At 37.6% G+C, this 21,952-nt stretch overlaps 1 long non-coding RNA gene across 2 annotated transcripts in view; it reads left to right on the top strand.

Moving 5' to 3' along the window:
• Positions 1–21,952, top strand: part of LOC309604868 — a 100,213-nt gene that overhangs the window by 9,279 nt on the left and 68,982 nt on the right. For both annotated transcript variants that reach the window (XR_014231099.1, XR_014231100.1), the window contains exons 2-3: positions 12,952–13,132; positions 20,839–20,970. This is a non-coding gene — a long non-coding RNA (uncharacterized lncRNA). The remainder of the gene's footprint in view (positions 1–12,951; positions 13,133–20,838; positions 20,971–21,952) is intronic.

Below are 21,952 nucleotides of genomic sequence, written 5' to 3'. Positions count from 1 at the left end.
AAAACTATTTCCAAAATCTTTGCTTTAGAAAATGTTGGGTAAAGGAAAGAACATGGAATGGCTGGTCCAAATGTCAGAGAGCTGGGTTTTTTTTCCCCAAACATCTTTTATTTACTCACCGCTTTGCTTGTCACCGATGGACTTTAAATGCCAGAGCTAATTTTTAGTCTGGTCCCTAGTTCAGTGACATAGAACTTCAGTTGCCTCCTATGTAAAAATAGAACACTAATGCATACTGTATTCATTTTCAACAGCTGCCCTAACAAAGTACCACGCATTAGGTGGCTTAAAACAATAGAAATGTATTGTCTGACAGTTCTGGAGGCTAGAAGTCCACAATCAAGGTGCTGGCAGGGCCATGCTCCCTCTGAAACCTTTAGGGAAGAGCCTTCCATGCCTTTTCCTAGCTTCGGGTGGTGGCCATCAATCCTGGGTGTTGCTTGCCTTGCAGTTGCCTCACTCCACCGTCTGCCTCTGGTATTACATGGTGTTCTCTCTTGTGTCTGCTCCAATTCCCCTTTTCTTATTAAGGACATCAGTCATATGGAATTAAGCGCCCACCCTACTCCAGCATGACCTCATTTTATCAATAGTTAACATTTATCTACAACAACCCTATTTCCAAATAAGGTCACATTCTGAAATACTAGGAGTTAGGACTCCACCTATCTTTTTTTGGAACTCAATTCAACTCCTAACACATGCCTTTTAGGTCACTCCCTTCTGTCTGCCTCAATACACACCATGCATATCTTATATGCCTCAGTTATAGCACTTGTCATTGTTTAAAATAAACTATTATTGACATATAGCATACATACAGATGAAAACATACAAACTACAAATGTACATCTTGAGGAACGATCACAAAATTAACACACACATGTTACCATCACCCAGATAAAAAAGAAGACATTACCAGCACCCCAGAACCCTCCTCATGCCCCCTCCGAGTTACATTCCTTCCTAACCAAAGGTAGTCACCATCCTGATTTCTTTTTTTTTTAAATTTAATTAATTAATTAATTAATTTATGGCTGTGTTGGGTCTTCGTTTCTGTGCGAGGGCTTTCTCTAGTTGCGGCGAGCAGGGGCCACTCTTCATCGCGGTGCGCGGGCCTCTCATTATCGCGGCCTCTCTTGTTGCGGAGCACAGGCTCCAGACGCGCAGGCTCAGTAATTGGGGCTCACGGGCTTAGTTGCTCCGCGGCATGTGGGATCTTCCCAGACCAGGGCTCGAACCCGTGTTCCCTGCATTGGCAGGCAGATTCTCAACCACTGCGCCACCAGGGAAGCCCCCTGATTTCTAATATTATAGATTTGTTTTGCCTGTTTTTGAAGTTTACATGATTAGAATAATTCTGTTCCTATTCTTCTGTCTTTTGTGTCATTTATTTGATAGTATGTTTGTGGGTTAATGCAAATTGTCAGTGTAGCAATCCTTTATTTTCTTTTCTGCATAGTAGTCCATTGTATGACTATATGATATTTATTTATCCATTACACCGTTGATAAACATTTAGGTTGTTTTCAGTTTGCACTCTTACAAATAATGTTGTCAAGGACTTTCTTACATACATCTTTGATACATGTAAGTATGCATTTCTGTTTTGTATATCTGTAGGAGTAAATAGCTGGATCTTAGATTTTACATATGTTTAGCTTGAGTACATTACTGTCAAACAAGTTTTCAATGTTTGTAGCAATTTACATTTCCTCCAGAGGTATACATTTGTCTATCCTCGTGCCAACAACAGTAGCATATAAAAGTTTCAGTTGCTCCAGATTCTTTTGCGGTACCCAATATGGGATACTATCAGTTTGTTAAATTATAACTATTCTTTGGGTATGTAATGGTATTTTACATAGATACTGGTTTTAATTTAAACTGCCTCATTGACTAATGTTTTCATGTTTATTGGCCATTTGAATATCTACTTTTTTGATGTGCCTCTTCTGACATTTCACCTCTATATTTACCTACTGAATTGTCTACATTAAAAAAATTACTTTGTAGCCAATCTTTATATATTCTGGAAATATACTTTTTCAATTATATGTATTGCAGGTATCTTCTCCCAAACTGTAGCTTGAATTTTGTTTTTCTTAATGACATCTTTTGATACACATCTTTTGTTCAATTTATTCCTAGGTATTTGATTTTTATGCTATTTCAAATGATATGTTGCTCAGTTTTTTTTTCTTTTTTTAAAATTGAAGTATAGTTGATTTACAATGTTGTATTAGTTTCTGGTGTACAGCAAAGTGATTCAGTTATATATATATATATATATATATATATATATATATATATATATTCTTTTTCATATTCTTTTCCACTATAGTTTATTACAGGATATTGAGTATAGTTCCCTGTGCTATACAATAGGACCTTGTCGTTTATCCATTCTATATATAATAGTTTGCATCTGCTAGTCCCAAACTCCCAATCCAACCCTCCCACCGCTACTTGGCAACAACAAGTCTGTTCTCTATGTCTGTGAGTCTGTTTCTGTTTCATACATAAGTTCATTTGTGTCATATTTTAGATTCCACATATAAGTGATATCATATGGTATTTATCTTTCTCTTTCTGACTTACTTTGCTTAGTATGATAATCTCTAGGTCCATCCATGTAGCTGCAAATGGCATTATTTCATTCTTTTTTATAGCTGAGTAATATTCCACTGTATATATATATACAACATCTTCTTTATCCACTCATCTGTCAATGGACATTTAGATTGTTTCCATGTCTTGGCTATTGTAAATAGTGCTGCTATGAACATAGGGGTGCATGTATCTTTTCAAATTAGAGTTTTGTCCTGTTGTATGTCCAGGAGTGGGCTTGCTGGATCATATGGCAACTCTATTTTTAGTTTTTTGAGGATGATTCTCAGTTCTAATGTAGTTCTAATGTCAAATTATCAATCTTTCTTTTATATTTGGTGTTCTTTGGATTCTATTTAAGAAATCTTTGCTTACCCCAAAGTCACGAAGACATTCTAAATTATCTTCTGAAAACATTGTCTTAGTTTTTGCATTTAGATCTACAATCCACCTGAAATTAATTTTTATGTACGGTATGATATAAGAATCAAGACTCATCCCCCACCCACCCCAACCCATGACTATCCAATTAACCCAACACCATTTACTGAAAAAAAATAAAGTCTATTATTCATCACTCTGTAGTGCCATCTTTGTCAACACTCCAAGTATCCATATATATAAGGTCTGTTTCTAGAATCTGATTGCTTTTTCTAACTATTCTTGCACTGATACCACATTGTCTTCATTCCTGAAGGTTTATGATAAGACTTGATATCCAGTAGTATAAACCCTCTAACTTTGTTCTCTTTAAAGATCATCTTGGCTGTTCTGGCCTTTTTGCATTTTCATGTAAATTTTATTATCCGATAGTCAATATTATTATTTTATTATTATTTATTTTTTTGGCTGCACCATGTGGCCTGTGGGATCTTAGTTCCCTGACCAGGGATCAAACCCAGGCCATGGCAGTGAAAACGCTGAGTCCTAACCACTGGTCCACCAGGGAATTCCCCAGATTGTCAATTTTTAACAAAAAAGTCCTCTGGCATTTTGATTGTGATTGCCTTGGGTGTATAGATTGTTATGGGATGCCTTGATTCTTTCACAACATTGAGTCTTTCGACTCATGAACATGGTATGACCTTCCATTTTTTTAAAGGTGTCCTTTAATTTCTTTCAATAATGTTAAATGATTTTTTTGTAGAAATCTTGCAGCTTTCATTAGATTCCTTCCTAGATGATTGATGCCTTTGAAGCTATTTAAATTTTTTTGCTTTTTAAAAAAATTTTTTTAAGAGCAGTTTTAGATTCACAGCAAAATTAGGAGAAAGATACAGAGATTTCTCTTACGCACCCTGCCCCTAAGTATGCGTAGCCTCCTGCGTTATCAACATCCTCCACGAGAGTGGTATATTTGTTACAACTGATGGACCTACATATCATAATCACCCGAAGTCCATAGTTTACACTAGGGTTCACTCTTGGTGTTGTACATTCTATGGCTTTGGACAAATGTATAATGACATGTATCCATCATCTTAGTATCATACAGAGTATTTTCACTGTCCCCCCCTGCCCCCCACGACCCCTGGCAACCACTGATTTTTTTTTTACTGTCTTCATATTATTTCCTTTTCCAGAATATCATATTATCATACAGTTAGATCCCTTCTCAGATTGACTTCTTTCACTTAATAATATGCATTTAAAGTTCCCCCATGTCTTTTCATGGCTTGATAGCTCATTTCTTTTTAGTGCTAAATAATATTCCATTGTCTGTATGTACCACAGTTTATCCGTTCACCTACTGAAGACAGATATCTTGGTTGCTTCCACATTTTGTCAGTTATGAATAAAACTGCTGTAAACATCTGTGTGCAGATTTTTGTATGGATATAAGTTTTCAACTCCTTTGGATAAATACCAAGGGCAAATTGTATTACTGTATTTAAATTTTTTTATTTTATACAATTTATTATTGTATACTGATCTCGTATCCAGCAATCTCGCTAAATCTGTTCATTAGTTCTAATAGTTTTCTAGAGACCTGTTGGCTTTCCATATGTGATCTTGTCATATATGAATAATGATATTCATATTTACAATCCACTTATTTTTTTGTCTTTCCTTATTACATTGGCTGGGGGCCTCTGGTACAATATTAAATAGAATTGTTGATAGTGAATATCTCTGTCTTGTTCCTGTTCTCAAGAATTAAGCTTCCAGTCTTTTGCTTCAAATGCCATGTTTGCTATAATTTTTTATTGACACCTATGATCAGATTAGGGAAGTTTCTTTCTATTCCTGATTTGCTAAGATATTTTATTATGAAATAATTTTGAAAATTTTATCAGATCCTCTTTTTGTATCTATTGAGACAACCACATGATTTTTCACCTTTGTTCTGTTGATGTAGTGAATTTCCATTGACTGCATTAAAGTATTAAACCAACTTTGCATTCTTGAAGTAAACATAACTGGGCCTTGATGTAGTCTTTTATATCTGGCCAAGATAATCTTTGCTAATATTTGTTTAGGGTTTTTTTGTCTATATGTTTGGGTGAGATTAGCTTGTAATTTTCCTTTCTTAGAATATTTCTGACAGATTTGAGTATGAAGCTTATGCTGGCCTCAAAATAAGTTGAAAAATATTATTTATTTTACTAGTCTTTGAAGAGTTTGTGTAAGATTGGTATTGTTTCTTTCCTTAAATAGCTTGAAGACTTCACTAGCTAATCAATGTGTGTCTGGAAGATTTTTTTGTTAACTTTTTATTTTGGAATGATTTTAGACTTACAAAAAATTTGTAAAAACAGTGCAGATAGTTCCTGTATACCAATAGTTCTTAACTGGGGGTGATTTTGCCCCTCCAGAGGACATTTGCGAATATATGAAGACATTTTACTTTGTCACAATTTGGGAGCGGAGAGAGGTAGTGCTAATGGCATCTGATGGGTAGAGGCCAGGGGCCAGAGGTGCTGCTAAACCTCCTACAGTACACAAGACTGGCCCTCATGACAAAGAACTATTCAGCCCACTATGCCAGTAGTGCTGATATTGAGAAACCTTGAATGAGGTCATTCATCTTAGCTCTTCAGACTCATATTGCAGGTATAAGAACTAGAAAACAAGCTTGTATTAGAAAAATTGAACTGAAAATTAAATTATTTTAGTCAGATATTATGATCGTTATGTATGTGTATATATCATGGATGTTTTATTGCATATATATGTCCCAGTTCATTCAGGAAAACACAGACCATTCTAGATATTTTAATAGTAAGGGCTTTAGTACAGTGAATTGATGCTTATAAAATCATCGAAGCGGGAGGGGAAGTGAGAGTCAAGGGAGAACTGGTGCTGCCTTTCAGACACTCAGAAAGTAGAGAATCATGATAACAGTTGCCAGTGATCTCAGCTGCCCATAACACTGAATTGGGTGATTTGCAGAAGTTCATCCAAAAGCTGTTGCAAGCTTCGCATCTGCCTTTTGCCAGTACATCTACCTTCTTGAGAGGAGAAATGATAGTTTATACTTCTCTTCCATCTTCCTAATTGCCTATAAATTGGAAGCTTATTGGCAAGGAATTCTTGGCAATGTCATTATCCTTCCAGCCCCTTAAAGAGGAAAGGATAGAAAGGGGTGAGGATAGTGCTGAGTTAACAGCAGACAGTATGGCACCGTCCAACCATTGGGTTACTCACCATTCTTACAACCCCTCCTGTCCATATTTATCTTCCATACAAAAGTAATAACAAAGCATCCCATTTCTGCCTAATATGATGCAGTTATCACTTCTTCAAACAAAAACATCCACCCTCTTCCCCCAAAAGTGAAGCCTCAGCGTTCCATGAGTCACTAGCTATATCTGGGTAATAATCATTCTTTTCTAATACAATCACAATCATACTTTGATATGTAACTGCAAATTAAAATTTTAATATTCACCATTATGACTTATATAGAAGAGTAGTAAAAGGGAGAGAGAGAGAAAAAATTATACTCTGGCTATGGGAGAAACAGTATTATAGATTGTTGCTGGTTTAGAGCATATACCATATTTTGTATGAGGGCATGTCAGCCCCTCATGATGTTGTCACTGAACCTGAACTGAGTTGAATTTATTCAGCTATAATTGAATCTTCCACAGGCCATTCTACTGTTCTGTACTGCCAGCTGCTTTGTGTTGATGGGATACATGGTAAAATAAGCGAATCCTGTGGGTACGATCACTTCTTTTACTGTAAAATGAAATCCATTGTCAGAAGCTGTGTTGCGTGAGATACCATGATGGTAAATTGTCGTTTGGAAGTTTGTGCGTGGTGTTGCTAGCAGAAGAGCTATGGCCAGGGAAAGCATACATCTATCCAGTATAAGTATCTATTCCAGTGAAAACAAATTGCTGCCCTTCTCATGATGATTTCTAAGGAAATCAACCTGTTACCCTGTGGATAACTGTTCCCTCAAAGGAATTGTGCCATGTTAGGAACTCAGCATTTATTTCTGTTAACAGTTGGGCCTTCACACTGGCTTAGATAGATGAACCTTAGTGAGGAACACGCATGTCGGTGATCCCAGCAAAACCTTGGTGTGTGCCATCTACCCACTTTACTTGAACTTGCGGGGCAAATACTTGAATGGCCATGGAAAGAGGCTGCTAATGACCTACAGAACAGGACATCTTGATCACCTAATTATTGAAAGCTGCCTCAGCAATGAATGATCTATGAATTCACTTGAGACTCAAATGTCCTCGTACACTGTGTCCATTGTGAGAAGTTGATCCCTAGACCTCCTTGTCACCAGCTTTCCAATCTTGTTCCCTCTAAGTGCCTGACAATGTGGCCAAAGCGTTAGCCCCTGCCCACGAATCTAAATAAGTCTGTATAGATCTGGCGATCTCTCTTTCTGGGCAAACTGAACAACTAGATGCACTGCTTATATGAGATGAATGCTCCCAGTGGGAGTGTCCCTTTTCCTCATTGTCATTCAGGGCTACCCTGAGTGCAGCTATTAACTCTACAGCTATCCACTTCTGGCTGATAGCAATTTATGGTGTATCATCATCTGCAAACTAGTTCTGCGTTTTTCCTTCCTCAACTAACTGGTGATAGGGATGAGTTAAAGGAGAGCTGACAATTCATCAGGAGTAGGTGCCACTCCTAGCTGCTCAAGCTAAACATTGAAAACAGAAGCTCTGATATATTTACCCTTATCAATAAATTCCTACCTGGTCTAGTGCTCTTAAAATTCAGTCTCAGCTTTTTGATCGTATAAATTGGCAAAATATTGCAATCCTTTTGATGACCTTCCTGGGTCAGTCCTTGTACACATCCCCATAGAGCAAGGATTAGCAAACTCTGGCTTGTGAGATGACAACCTGTTTTTGTCAATAAAGTTTTATCAGAATACTGTAATGCCCATTTTTTAACGTATTGTTTATATCTGCTTTTGCAACAACAGTGTTGGATAGTTGTAACGGAGATTCTATGGCCTGCAAACTTAAAATATTTTCTATGCAGCTCTTTAAAGAAAAAATGCCAATCCCTGCCCTAGATTACAATAGAATATAACTCTAGTTTTATATCTAGAAGCAATGAGAGATGGTGGAGGTGCATTTGAGGAGAATCAGGATCTGCTTTAAGGGAAAAAATTGTGGGGTCTTCAAGCCTGGGAGAAAGGAAGTGCTAATTTCACTGGAACAGAAGAATGCAGATGTTCAAGTTTCTCAGTTCATTGGAATGCACACGTAAATATCATCATTTCAGTATTCAAGATCTCACTCTTTTTCAATTAACATCCAAAGTTTTACATAAGAGACTTGACAAGGAAGTGACCGCTGTATATCGTAATTCTGCAATCCTCAGTATAATAATTTAAATGTGTTTTGGGGTTTTTGTTTTTGTTTTTTTGGACATATCAACCCCTGAGACTACAAAAGATAAGAGACTTTTTCAAGGGATTCCTAGAAGTTCTATGGTTCTCTCTTGGTACTTTGACCCAAGATTTTAAAGCCCTGATCTTGTCATTTTACTTCTTTTTTTAAAAATTATTGTTTATTTGGTAACGTTGGCTTATAACATTATATGTTTCATGTGTACAACATTATAATTCTACTTCTGTATACCCTACAGCGTGCTCACCACCAAAAATTTAGTTTTCATCCATCACCATACAGTTGATCCCCTTTGCCCATTTTGCCCCATCCTCTCTGGTGACCACTACTCTGTTGTCTGTATCTATGTATTTGTTTTTGTTTGGTTTAGTTTGTTAATTTATTTTGGTTTTTTTTCTTTGTTTGTTTTTTAGATTCTACATACAAGAGAAATCATACAGTATTTGTCTTTCTCTGTCTGACTTATTTCTCTTAGGATAATACCTTGAGGTTCATCTTTGTTGTCCAAATGGTAAGGTTTCATCTTTTTTTATGGCTGAGTAGCATTCCATTGTACATATATACCACATCTTTTTTTATCTATTCATCCACTGATGGGCCCTTAGGTTTTTTCCATATTTTGGCTCTTGTTAATAATGCTGTGGTGAACATAGGGGTGCATATATCTTTTCTAATTAGTGTTTTCATATTCTTTGGATAAATACCCATAAATGGGATAGCTGGATCATACAGTAGTTAGTTCCATTTTTCATTTTTTGAGGAACCTCCATACTGTTCTCCATAGTGGCTGCACCAATTTACATTCCCACCAACAGTGTAGGAGGGTTCCCTTTTCTCCACATCCTTGTCACCATTTGTTATTTCTTGCCTTTTTGATAATAGCCATTCTAACATGTGTGAAGTTATATCTCATTGTGGTTTTAATTTGCATTTCCCTCATAATTAGTGATGTTGAACATCTTTTCATGTGCCTGTTGACCATCTGTATGTCTTTTTTGGGAAAATGTCTCTTCAACTCCTCTGCCCATTTTTAAATCAGGTTGTATTTTTTAAGTTGTTGTTGAGTTGTATAAGTTCTTTACATATTTTGGATATTAACCCCTTATTGGATATATCATTTGCAAATATTTTCTCCTATTCAGTAGGTTGTCTTTTCATTTTGTTAATGGTTTTCTTTGCTGTACAGGAGAGTTTTAGTTTGATGTAATCCCATTTAGTTTAATGTTTATTTTTGGGTTTGTTTCTCTTGCCTGAGGAGACATATCCAAAAAAAAATGTTTCTAAGACTGATGTCAAGAGCATACTGCCTATGTTTTCTCTAGAAGTTTTATGGTTTCAGGTCTTACATTTATGTATTTAATCCATTTAAAATTTATTTTTGTATATGGTGTGTGAAAGTAGTCCAGTTAGATTTTTTTTGCATGTGGCTGTTCAGTTTTCCCAATACTATTTATTGAAGAGGCTGTCTTTTCCCCATTGTATGATGCCTCCTTTGTCATAGATTAATTGCTCATATAAGTGTGGGTTCACTTCTGGGCTCTCTTACTCTGTTCCATTGATTTATGTGTCTGTTTTTGTGCCAACACCATACTGTTTTGATTACTGTGGCTTTTTAGTATAGTTTGACGTCAGGGAGCATGATACTTTCCAGCTATTTTCTTCCTTCTCAAGATTATTTGGGGTCTTTTGTGTTTCCATACAAATTTTAGAATTATTTGTTCTAGTTCTGTGAAAAATGCCATTGGTATTTTGATAGGGATTACACTGAGTCTGTACATTGCCTTAGGGAATATGGTCATTTTACCGACATTAATTCTTCCAATCTATGAGCACGGTATATCTTTCCATCTATTTGTGTCATCTACAGTTTCTTTCATGAATGTCTTATAGTTTTCCAAGTACAGGTCTTTTACCACCTTGGTTAGATTTATTCCTAGGTACTCTATCCTTTTTGATGCAATGTAAATGAGTTTTTTTTTTAAAAAAATTATCTTCCTTATAGTTTGTTGTTAGTGTATAGAAATGCAACAGATTTCTGTTTGTTAATTTTGTATCCTGCAACTTTGCTGAGTTTATTTATTATTTTTAATAGATTTTTTTGAGGCATCTTTAGGATTTTCATGTATAGTATCCTGTCATCTGCAAACAATGATGGTTTTACTTCTTCCTTTCCAATTTGATGTCTCTAATTTCTTCTCCTTTTCTGGTTGATAAGTCTAGGACTTCCAATACCATGTTGGAACAAAAGTGGTGAGAGTGGGCATCCTTGTCTTGTTCCTGATCTTAGAGGAAATGCTTTTAGCTTTTGACAGTTGAATATGATATCAGCTGTGGGCTTGTCATATATGGCCTTTACTGTGTTGAGGTTTGTTCCCTCTATACCCACTTTGTTGAGAGGTTTTATCAATATAATAAATGGACATTGAATTTTGTCAAAAGCTTTTTCTATTGAGATGATCATATGATTTTTATTTTTCAGTTTGTTAATGTGGTGTATCACATTGATTGATTTGCAAATATTGAACCATACTTGCACCCCTGGGTTAAATCCCAGTTGATCATGGTGGATGACCCTTTTAATGTATTGTTGAATTTGGTTTGCTAATATTTTGTTGAGGATTTGTGCACCTGTGTTCATCGGTGATATTGGCCTGAAATTTTCTTCTTTTGTGGTACTTTTGTCTGGTTTTGGTATACAGGTGATGCTGGCTTTATTGTGTTGTGTCAGTTTCTCCCTTTATGTTTGTTAATACTTGCTGTATGTATTTAGGTGATCCTAGGTTGGGTGCATATATATTTACAATTGTTATATATTCTTGTTGGATTGATCCCTTTAGCATTATGTAATGTCTTTGTCACTTATTATAGTCTTTGTTTGAAAGTCTATTTTGTCTAAGTATTGCTACCCCAGCTTTCATTTTGTTTCCAGTTGCATGGATACCTTTTTCCATCCCCCCCACTTTCAGTATGTGTGTTTCTGTACATCTCAAGCAAGTTTCTTGTAGGCAGCATGTATATGGGTGTTGTTTTTGTATCCATTCAGTCACTCTGTGTTTTGATTGGAGCATTTGGTCCATTTACATTTAAAGTAATTATTGATATGTATGTACTTATTACCATTTTGTTACTTGTTTTCTGTTTGTTTTGTATTCCTTTTTTCTTCTTATGTTCTTTTCCCTTGTGATCTGATGACTGTCTTTAGTGTTATGTTTGGATTCCTCTTTCTTTTTTTGTGTGTATCTGTTATATGTTGTTGGTTTGTGGTTACCATGTGGTTTAAATACAAGAAATTTTTTTAAATTGATCTCTTAAATTCAAATGCATTAAAAAAAACCCTGCATGTTTACTCTCCCCCCCCCAAGTTTAATGTTTTTGACTTCATATTTTACATCTTTTTGTTTTGTGTATATCTTAACTACTTATTGTGGCTGTAGATGATTTTACTGCTTTTGTCTTTTAATCTTTATTTTAACCTTTAAGCTTTAAAAGTGGCTCATCTATTACATTTACCATATATTTGCCGTTACCAATGAGATTTTTCCTTTTGTAATTTTCATATTTCTAGTTGTAGTCTTTTCTTGTCCACTTAGAGAAGTCCCTTTAACATTTCTTGTAAAGCCAATTTAGTCCTGCTGGACTCTCAGTTTTTGCTTGCCTGTAAAGCTCTATCTCTCCTTCATCTGAATGATAGCCTTGCCAAGTATTCTTGGCTGTAGGTTTTTTCCTTTCATCACTCTAATTATATCATGTCACTCACTTCTGACCTGCAAAGTTTCTACTGAAACTTTCTACTGAAAGTCAGTGACAGTCTTATGGGAATTCACTTTTATGTAACTGGTTGCTTTTCCCTTACTGCTTTTAAGATTCTCTTTTGATCTTTAAGTTTTACCATTTTAATTACAGTGTGTCTTTGTGCATTCCTTTTGGGATTGATCTTGTTTGGAATTCTTTGTGCTTCCTGGGCCTGGATGCCTGTTTCCATTCCCAGGATAGGAAAGTTTTCAGCTTTTATCTTTTCAAATAAATTCTCTGCCCCTTTCTCTCTCTCTTTGGCTTCTGGGACCCCTGTAATATGAATGTTAGTATGCTTGATGGTGTCATAGAAATCTCTTAAACTATTCTCATTTAGAACAATTTCTTCTTCTTTTTTCTGCTTTGCTTGGGTAATTTCGACTACTCTGTCTTCCAGTTCACTGATTTGTTCCCCTGTATCATCTAATCTGTTGATTCCTTCTAGTGTAATTTTTAGTCATTGTACTCTTCAGCTCTGTTTGGTTCTTCTTGTTTATATTTTCTAAGTCTTTGTAAAACTTCTCACTGTGTACATCTTTTCTTCTCCCAGGTTTGTTGAGCATCTTTATGATTATTATCTTGAACTCTTTATTGGGTAGATTGCTTATCTTCACTTTGCTTAGTTCTTCTGGGATTTTATCTGGTTCGTTTGTTTGCAACATATTCCTGTGTTGCCTCATTTTACCTAATTCTCTGTGTTTATTTGTAGGTATTGCATAGGTTGGTTACATTTCCTGATCTTGGAGAAGTGGGTTTATGCAGGAGATGTCCTATGGGGTCCAGCAGCACACACCCTTCTGGTCCCTTGAGCTATGTGCTCTAGGAGCGCCCCCTATGTGGGCTGCATGTGCCCTTCTGATGTGGTGGAGCCAACTACTATGGACACACAGGTAAGTGAGGCTGGTCCCTGGCCCAGTTGGCTGCCAAGCCCTGCCTGGTTTGGAGCCTGCCAGCTGCGGGTGGATGGGGCCAGGTCTTGGGGTGGCTGGTTGTGTAGCCTGGGGGTGTTCCAGTACTGGTGCCGACTGTCTGGTGGGCAGGGAATCCCCTGGCACTAAGGCTAGAGGGAGGACTCCAAAATGGCACTTGCCAGCACCAACGTCCTTGTGGTAGAGTGACCTCCCCAAAATGGCTGCTGCCAGCAACTGTGTCCCCACGGGGAGTCCCAGTTGCCTCCTATTTCTCCAGGAAGCTCTCCAAGATCAGCAAGTGGGTCTGACCTAGGCGTCTTTCAAATAACTGCCTCCGTACTGGGTCTCGGAGCATATGAGTTTTTGCATGAGCCTTTTAAGAGTGGAGTCTCTGTTTCTTACAGCTCTCCAACTCTCCCACATGCAAGCCTTCAAAGCTAGATGTTCTGGGGGCTCCTCTTCCTGATGAAGGACCTCAACGTGTCCTGGATATTCAACTTCTGCAGTTACAGTCACTCCAGGTGCTACCAGTCTGCCAACACACTGCTACCTCATGACAAGTTGAGGATCTTGGGCGTGAGGGGCAGGCTGTCTACCCCCAGCCCCTGGCCACTGCACCTAGTCCCCACTCATCACCCACTGACCCACTCATTGCTCCGAAGCTGGTCCAGGCCTTTCTGCCCTGTTTTAAATGAATTGAATATTCTTTGGAATTCCATTTTACCTTCTCTAGCTATTCCTATTTGAAGAATTTTTTAGTGGTGTTTTAAAGATTACAATATACATCTTTGACTTATCATAGTTTATTTTTAAATAGTATTATACTTCTTTGTGAGCAGTATAAGAACCTTACAACAATATGGTTCTATTTCTCTCCTCTTCCTTTGTGCTCTGTCATGTGTTTTACCTCTACATACGCTATAAACACCGCAAAACATTGTTATTGTTTTTGCTTTAAGTAGCCCATAGTCTTTTAAAGCAGTTTAGATATAAGTGTATGTCTATCTCTTAAACATAATGAAATCGGTCTTTTTTTTATTTACCCACATACTTTTCTTGTGTTCTTCATTCCTTCCTTCAGCTCTAAATTTCCATTTGACATCATTTCTCTTTAGCCTGAGTAACTCTTTTAGCATTTCTTGTAGTGCAGCTCTTCTGGAGATGAAATTGCTTCACTTTTGTCAATCTGAAAATGTCTTTATTTTACGTTTGCTTTTGCAGGATATATTTTGCTGTATGTAGAATTCTAGGTTGTCTTTTTTTTCTTCAAGTGCTTAAAAGTTGTCTTTTCATTGTCTCTGGCCCACCTTGTTTCTAATAAGAAGTCAGCAATCATTCTTACTGTTGTTTCCTTGTATGTAATATATAATGGCTGCTATTGAGATTTCCTCTTTATCATGGTTTTCAGCAGTTTGAGTCTGATGTGCCTAGGTGTGTGGTGTTCTATGTGTGTGTGTGTGTGTGTGTGCGCGCGTGCACGCACACACATGCTCAGAGTTTGCTAATCGAAATCTTTAAAAAATTTTGGAAAATTCTTAGCCATTATCTCTTCAATGGTTTCTTCGGCCCCATTCTTTCTCCTTTTCCTGTCATACTCTAATTGTTACATCTATGTGTCCCATAGATCTCAGATACTTTATTGTATTTTCTCTCATTTTTATTTTTTCATTTCAGTTTATATAATTTCTACTGTCTTTAACTTTATAGATCTTTTTCTTCCTTTGTGTCCAGGCTGCTTCTAATCCCATCAAATAAATTCTTCACTTATAATAGCATATTTTTCATTTCTAGCACTTCCATGTGATCCATTTTTATCATTTCCATCTCTCTGCTGACATTCCCCATATGTTTGTGAATGTTCTCCAGCTTTTCTAGTAGGTCCTCTAACACATTTTTGTAGTTATTTTAAAGTCCCTCTCTCACAATTCCAATATCTGATTCATCTCCCAGTCTGCTTCTTTCCTCCCATGATCATGGGGTCCATTTCCTTGCTTCCTTGTGTGTCTCATAGTCTTAAATGTACATTGGACATAGTGTATAAAAGAGCATTAGTGGCTGAAGTAAATAATATTTCCTCCAGAAAATCGCTCATCCCTTATTCTGTCAGGATGCTAAGAATCCCTAGCCCTGTAGAAGCACCAAATAAGCACCAGTAAGACATCAGATGTTTCTTTGTTAATTTACAGCTTTCTGAGCCATGAGTGATTTCCCTCTCTGCTTAACAGTCTGAATTCTAGCTTTTCAAGTCACTGGAAATATCTCTTTGTCCTTCAGTTCCATCCCTACCTTTATGTACCTAAGGAGGTCTCTCTATGCTCTACTGTCCTGCTTTCAGTCTGGCAGTTACTGCTCTGCACTCAGTAAAAGCCCAAGTGCTGCAGAGAGATTTCTCATCTCTTCTTTCTGCCTTGCTACTTCTCTGCAATGGGCCATTGTCTCAACTCGGAAAAGATCTGAGCACCTTATATGGGATCTCTCTAAGCTCTTTTGCTCTCCTTTCAGCCTTCAGCATACTATCTATGTGCCCTTGATGAAGGCCTGTGGGAAATAGTTGGCAGGTAGGTGCATACTCTTTCTGTGGTTGGGGTTCCTTGGGATTCTAATGCATCATGGTAGCTCACATGCGGTCTTTACAAATTCATTAAAATATGGCTGGTTTCTCTTTATCACCTACTATGATGTATTCTGTCCTCTTTCAGTTGCTCTGCTAGAATGAAAACACCTATAGGTCTCTACTCTTAAAGAAAGGCCTCTTTACTTTCTAGATTTTCATTTGGTTAGATTTCGTTCTATCCTCAGATCTCTGGTGGGTTTAAAAAATTGTGATTTTGTAGCTTATCTGGTTTGTTGTTATTGTTAGGGTACCCTTGTGACTAGAACTGAGAAGGCCTCAGCTTTTAACGGCCTGTAATGAATAGGAGACAAAGTCTGGATCCAAAGAATGGTGGGAAGTAGAATCCAAGATTCTAGCATAAGCCAGAACTGTAAGAAGGGTTGATGTGGAAAATAATGTTTCAAAGGGAGGTTTGTCTGTTTGTGTGTGGCTCTAGGATAAACAGGGAAAGAAAGAAAGAAAGAGAGAAAGAGAGAGAGAGAGAGAGAAAGAAAAAGAAAGAAAGAAAGAAAGAAAAAGAAAGAAAGGAGGGAAGGAAGAAGAGAAGGAAGGAAAGAGGGAGGGAGGGAGGAAGGAAGGAAGAAAGAGAAAGAAAGAAGAAAAGAAAAGAAAGCTCACACTAGTGCTGATTTGGGGACATAATTCATGCTACCTACATGGTCTGAATACCAGATGCCTGGCACTAGTGGGTCAAATCTTCCCTGTGTAATTCTTGTGAAGCATTGATTTCAGCTCTTCCTATGCCTAGGATAATCATGACCTATGGTCCTGAAGTACACAGCAGTTCCAAATCATTCGATGCTGGACATCCTAACTGATGTTTTTGCCATTCATGCATCAACTGGGCCCTCTCATCATTTTACTAAGGAAGGGACTCAAGTGTGTCAGTACAGGAGAGAAAGTAAAGAAGATCTGCACACCATGGTTCCTTAAGATTGAGGGCAGGCTGCACACTGATCTAAGCTACCCTGCCAGTTGCATGGGTGTCATCAACATTGACAAGAGTGGTGGGAATTTCCGTCTGATCTGTGACCCAAGTTGTTCATCAAATTGTGCCTGAGGAGGCCAAGTATAAGTTCTGTGAAGTGAGGAAGATCTTTGTGGGCACCATCCAGATGGACATCTTCTGGATTGATTTGGACTTTGGCCAAATCAATTAGCCATTTCATCAAGTTCTGCTAACCCATGTACATTGATGGAAAGTGCTAACCTGGGACAGATTGATGGTATCACCAACACACACACACATACACACACACACACACAGAAAGAGAGAGAACCTGACTCTTGACCTGAGTCATGTGTAGGAAGCCAATGGCAATAGCTTTGCCACCAGGCTTTTCCAACATATTCATCATTGGAGAAAACTGCAAACAATGGATTTCCCTGCACCAAAGAAAGAGTACTTGCCTCAGTATTGCTGAAGACAGAGACAAAGACTATTAGCCAAACAGAGCAATGGGTGAGATGATTTCCAGAGGAGAGAAGTAGAGAGCTTCTTTGGCTAATTAAAGATGTATTAGCATGGAGGAGAAAACAAAAAGAAAACATTATTTTCAGAGAATTACCACCAAAGGAACATGCACTCACAATTAAAAAAAAAATTACTGAAACACATGAAGAAACAAGCCCAAATAAACAAAAGTCAGCAGAAAAAAATATAAGAAACTAAAGTGTCAGACTCCCAAGATTGATACTGGAATTATTAGACTACACAGCAAGAACGTTTAATCTATCTAAATTTTAGCTGCATGAATGAAAATGAGAATCTTAAAATCATAGCACTGAATGAAAATAAAAGCAAGTCCCAAATCAGTAAAATGGGTAAATGAATTTTAATCCATTTATACCACACAATATCATAGAGCAGTTTTAAAAAATGCACTAGAAATACGCATATCAAGATGGGGGAATCTCAGAAATAGAAAGATGAGTGAGAAAAATGTTAAAAAATACATATGAGTTCTTTATATAAGTTTCAAGACCTGTAAAAATTAGATATTATATTATTTAGGGATACATAATAAAACTTTTTTAAAGTAGCTAGTAATTTATAATTCAGAATGCTGGTTTCCTATGGATGAAAAGGGGAGGGAAAAGCTCAGAGAGGGGGCATGGTGGGCTTAAAAGATTTGGGTTGTGTTTTATTTCTTAAACCAGGAGGTTTAACATAGAGGTATTTGTTTTTAGTAACATCACTTAAGTATATGAGTACAGTTTATTCATTATTTTGTATGAATGAATTGTTTATATTTTTAAAAACTCAAATAAATCTTGTGTTAAGGTCAGTGGCCTAAATCCTTGCTAGGAAGATCTCACTGAATAAAAAAACCATTCTCTTTCTTGGAAGACAAAATATCAAATAGGTCCATCTAGTGGTGAATTAGAGAATCTCAAATACAGGGATACTCCAGTTGAAGGAATACACTGGGATGTAAGGCGTTTACTCAAAAATAGCCCATTCAGTGAACATTGGGGTGCATGTATCTTTTTTTTTTTTGGCCACACCGTGCGGCATGCGGGAACTTAGTTCTCCGACCAGGGATCAAACCTGCACCCCCTGCGTTGGAAGCACGGAATCTTAACCACTGGGCTGCCAGGGAAGTCCCTGTATCTTTTCGAATTACGGTTTTCCCCAGATATTAAAAAAAAAAAAATAGCCCATTCAAAAACCACGTACACAAATAGAAAAAAAATCTTGATTGATTGAGTGAAGAACTCTTTGTCTCCAGACGCATGGTAAAATTCTTTGGTTTGTCTCTAACTGGTTGAAAGACTAAAACTCAACCTCAGGTAATTTGTGAGACCCCAGCCTCCTTTATCTGCATCACTTTTGCCCCTTGTTGGCAGGTTTCCCCCCTTACTTCAGGTGCTGCGGTGCTTTCCTCCAGACCTCCTGTTAGTAACTGCATCTTCCCTGCCTGAGCATTGGATGACTCTTTCCTACCCCATTCTTCATCTGAGCTCAGTGCTGCTCTCACCTCTGCTTTAGAGTCATGGGGTGTACTCAGGCAGCTATTCAAGATTTAGGTCCCTCTATATGTACGAACATATCGTTAAATGAAATTGGGCAGGGGACAGAACTGCACATAGCATGTGTTCCCATTCATATTTTTTAAAAGGATGTATATGTTGTCACCTATATAGAATATCTGGGGAAGAACACACAAGAAACTGATAAACCTTTAGGGAAGGGCACTCTGGGGAAATTAAGTGAGAAAGAAACTTACATTTGGTTTTTTACTATTTATTGATGCTGATTGAGTTTTGTTACAATGTGCATGTATGACTTCATACAAATTTTAAAGAGAAAAAAGTGTGTTCTATATATGTAGATGCTATCACACTGATAAATAAGCTTCCTACAGATAAAGAGCATTGATGCTTTCTAATGGATGTTATGTCTTAGTGGTTATACATCAATGCTGTGGTATAAGGCAGCCTTAGATTGTCAGTGGAATGGTCTTGCCTGGATTGAAAGAATCTCTCTTGCATGTCTTTGGATATATTCATTGCCCTTAATACTTAGCTGCACCTTTAGCTTTAAATGATTTATCTGACAGCTGACATGGTTTTCCAATTAGGTTGAAAAAAATCAGTTTACGCTTTTTATTGATGTTGGAGCCTTGATACTTTATAAATTGCCTGAAATCTAACAGCGATTTCTGACCGGCACTTGACCTTTGCACGATCTACTTTGGACTCTAATTGGAAGAAACACTACAATTCCTTTTGTAAAGCAAACTCCCAAATGAACATGCAATCAAGTGTCACTTCAGCAAAAGCATGAGTGTTTTCTGAGCAGATCTTTTGTAGTGGGTGGCATGCTTGTTTCCTCAACATTCTGTCTCCCTTCCCATTGTGTGGCAGCAATGAGCTCTGAGGAAGTGAGCTGAGCTCCATTGGTGGCCTCTGGTCAGGAAGCCAGGGATTACTTCGAGGAACTAGCCTTACCGTTGTGTGGGGGGATGTAAACTGGCCCCCAAAGGCTGAAGATAAAGACTTTCCATTTGTTGTCTTAGGGAGAGGCAATTTCTCTCATCTGCTGGATGTAAATAAAGAAGTCAGCGGGCCTTACTGTAACCAGCAGCTGTCCTACAACCCAGAGGGGAACCAGTCACCAGTCGTAGAATGATACAAACCCTGTGGTTACAGAGCAAAGAGATAGAAAGAACCTATGTTCTTGATGACACAAGTGAGTTGCTCAAACAATCAACCCTGCAGGCTGCCCCATCTCTGGACTTTGTGTAAATGCCAGCTGGTCAGTTTTTGAGTGTTTGAGTCAAATGCGCTTGGTTGGTTTTTCTATTTCTTCCAACTGGAAGCATCGTGGAGCATATTTCAATAGAACAGTAAGAAAAACCCTCAATACATAAATTACACAATGTCTAGGCTAGATCTTGAATACCCTTCTCTGGATGAATTTCTTGAATATTTTAATTATAGAAGTGTAAATATATTTTAGAGTATGGATATTCATAAGAAGGATTGGATTTTACATTCTCGTATTAGTATGGTAGAGTGTCTTTATCTGTTCAGGCTGCTAGAACAGAATACCATAGACTGTGTGGCTTAAGCAACAAACATGTATTTCTCATGGTTCTGGAGGCTGGAAGTCCAACTTGTCATCATGGTCAAGTTCTTGGTGAGAGCCTTCTTCCTGGTTTACAATGGCCACCTTTTTGCTGTATCCTCTCATGGCAGAGAGAGAGAGATAATCTCTCTCATGTTTCTTTTTATAAGAGCACTAATCTCATTCATGAGAGCTCCATCCTCATGACCTAATTACTTCCCAAAGGTCCTACCTCCAAATATCATCACAGTGGGGATTAGGGCTTCAACATATGAATTTGGAAAAGACAAACTTTCAGTGCATAGAATGGAGTATAACATGAATAGTATTAAACACTAATCTAGATAAATCTTCTATTGTTAGAGACAGAGAAAGAACCCTAGATTAACCATTAAGCAAAATAAGCACATGTTCAGGTGTTTTAGTTCATTTGTGCTGTTATGACAAAAATACCATAAACTGGTTGGCTTATAAACAGCAAACATTTATTTCTCACAGTTCTGGAGGCTGGGAAGTCCAGGATCAAGGCTCCGGCAGATTCACTGTCTGGTGAGACAGACATGGAAGACATTCACTTCCTGGTTTGTAGATGGCCATCTTCTTTTGCTGTATCCTCACACAGAGAAAGAGGTAAGAGATCTCTCTGGGGCCTTTTATATAAGGACACTAATTCCATTCATGAGGGCTCCACCCTCATGATGTAATCACCTCCCCCCAAATCACTCCTTTCAATATCATCACATTAGGGTTTAACATATGAATTTGGGGGAGGGCACAAATATCCAGTCTATAGCATTAGGGCACTAGAGAAAGAGGGGCATCACAGGGCTCTTTCAAATTTTTTTTTTTTTTTTTTAAATTATTATTTATTTATTTATTCATTCTTGGCTGTGTTGGGTCTTCGTTTCTGTGCGAGGGCTTTCTCCAGTTGTGGCAAGAGGGGCCACTCTTCATCGCGGTGCGCGGGCCTCTCACTGTCGTGGCCTCTCTTGTTGCGGAGCACAGGCTCCAGACGCGCAGGCTCAGTAGCTGTGGCTCACGGGCCTAGTTGCTCCGTGGCATGTGGGATCTTCCCAGACCAGGGCTCGAACCCGTGTCCCCTGCATCGGCAGGCAGGTTCTCAACCACTGCGCCACCAGGGAAGCCCTCTTTCAAATTTTAATAAAATCAATCTTATATCAGGTTTCATTATGTCCTGATCCTTAATTTAGAAACTAACACTGTGACTCAGAAGCTACATATAAGTTCGTTGGCTTTTTACTTATGTATCTATCTACTCTGCTGATTGTAGATTGTAAACTCCTAATTCAATTCCTTTCGTGGTTTTAGATACATTGAAATTTTCCATTTTTCCTTAAGTCAGTTTTAGTCAGTAACATTTGTGTCTGCAGGAAATTGTCTATGTTTTCTAACTTATCGGCAGAAAGTTGTCCACAATATTGTTTTATTTTAAAAATCCCTGGTGCACTTGTTATATCCTTTTTTATTCCAACAATTTTCTACTTTCTCCCTGACTTTTTCTTTATCAGTCATGATGTCAAGGTTATTTTCTCTCGCTTTACTAGTCTTACTAAACAACCATCTTTTTTTTTTTTTTTTTTTTAATTTATAA

The sequence above is a fragment of the Balaenoptera borealis genome, assembly GCF_965194805.1.
Source record: "Balaenoptera borealis genome assembly, chromosome: 11".
In the NCBI taxonomy this organism is placed as follows: domain Eukaryota; kingdom Metazoa; phylum Chordata; class Mammalia; order Artiodactyla; family Balaenopteridae; genus Balaenoptera; species Balaenoptera borealis.
Note: the sequence above shows the minus strand (reverse complement) of the source record. Positions and strands in the feature narration are given on the sequence as shown.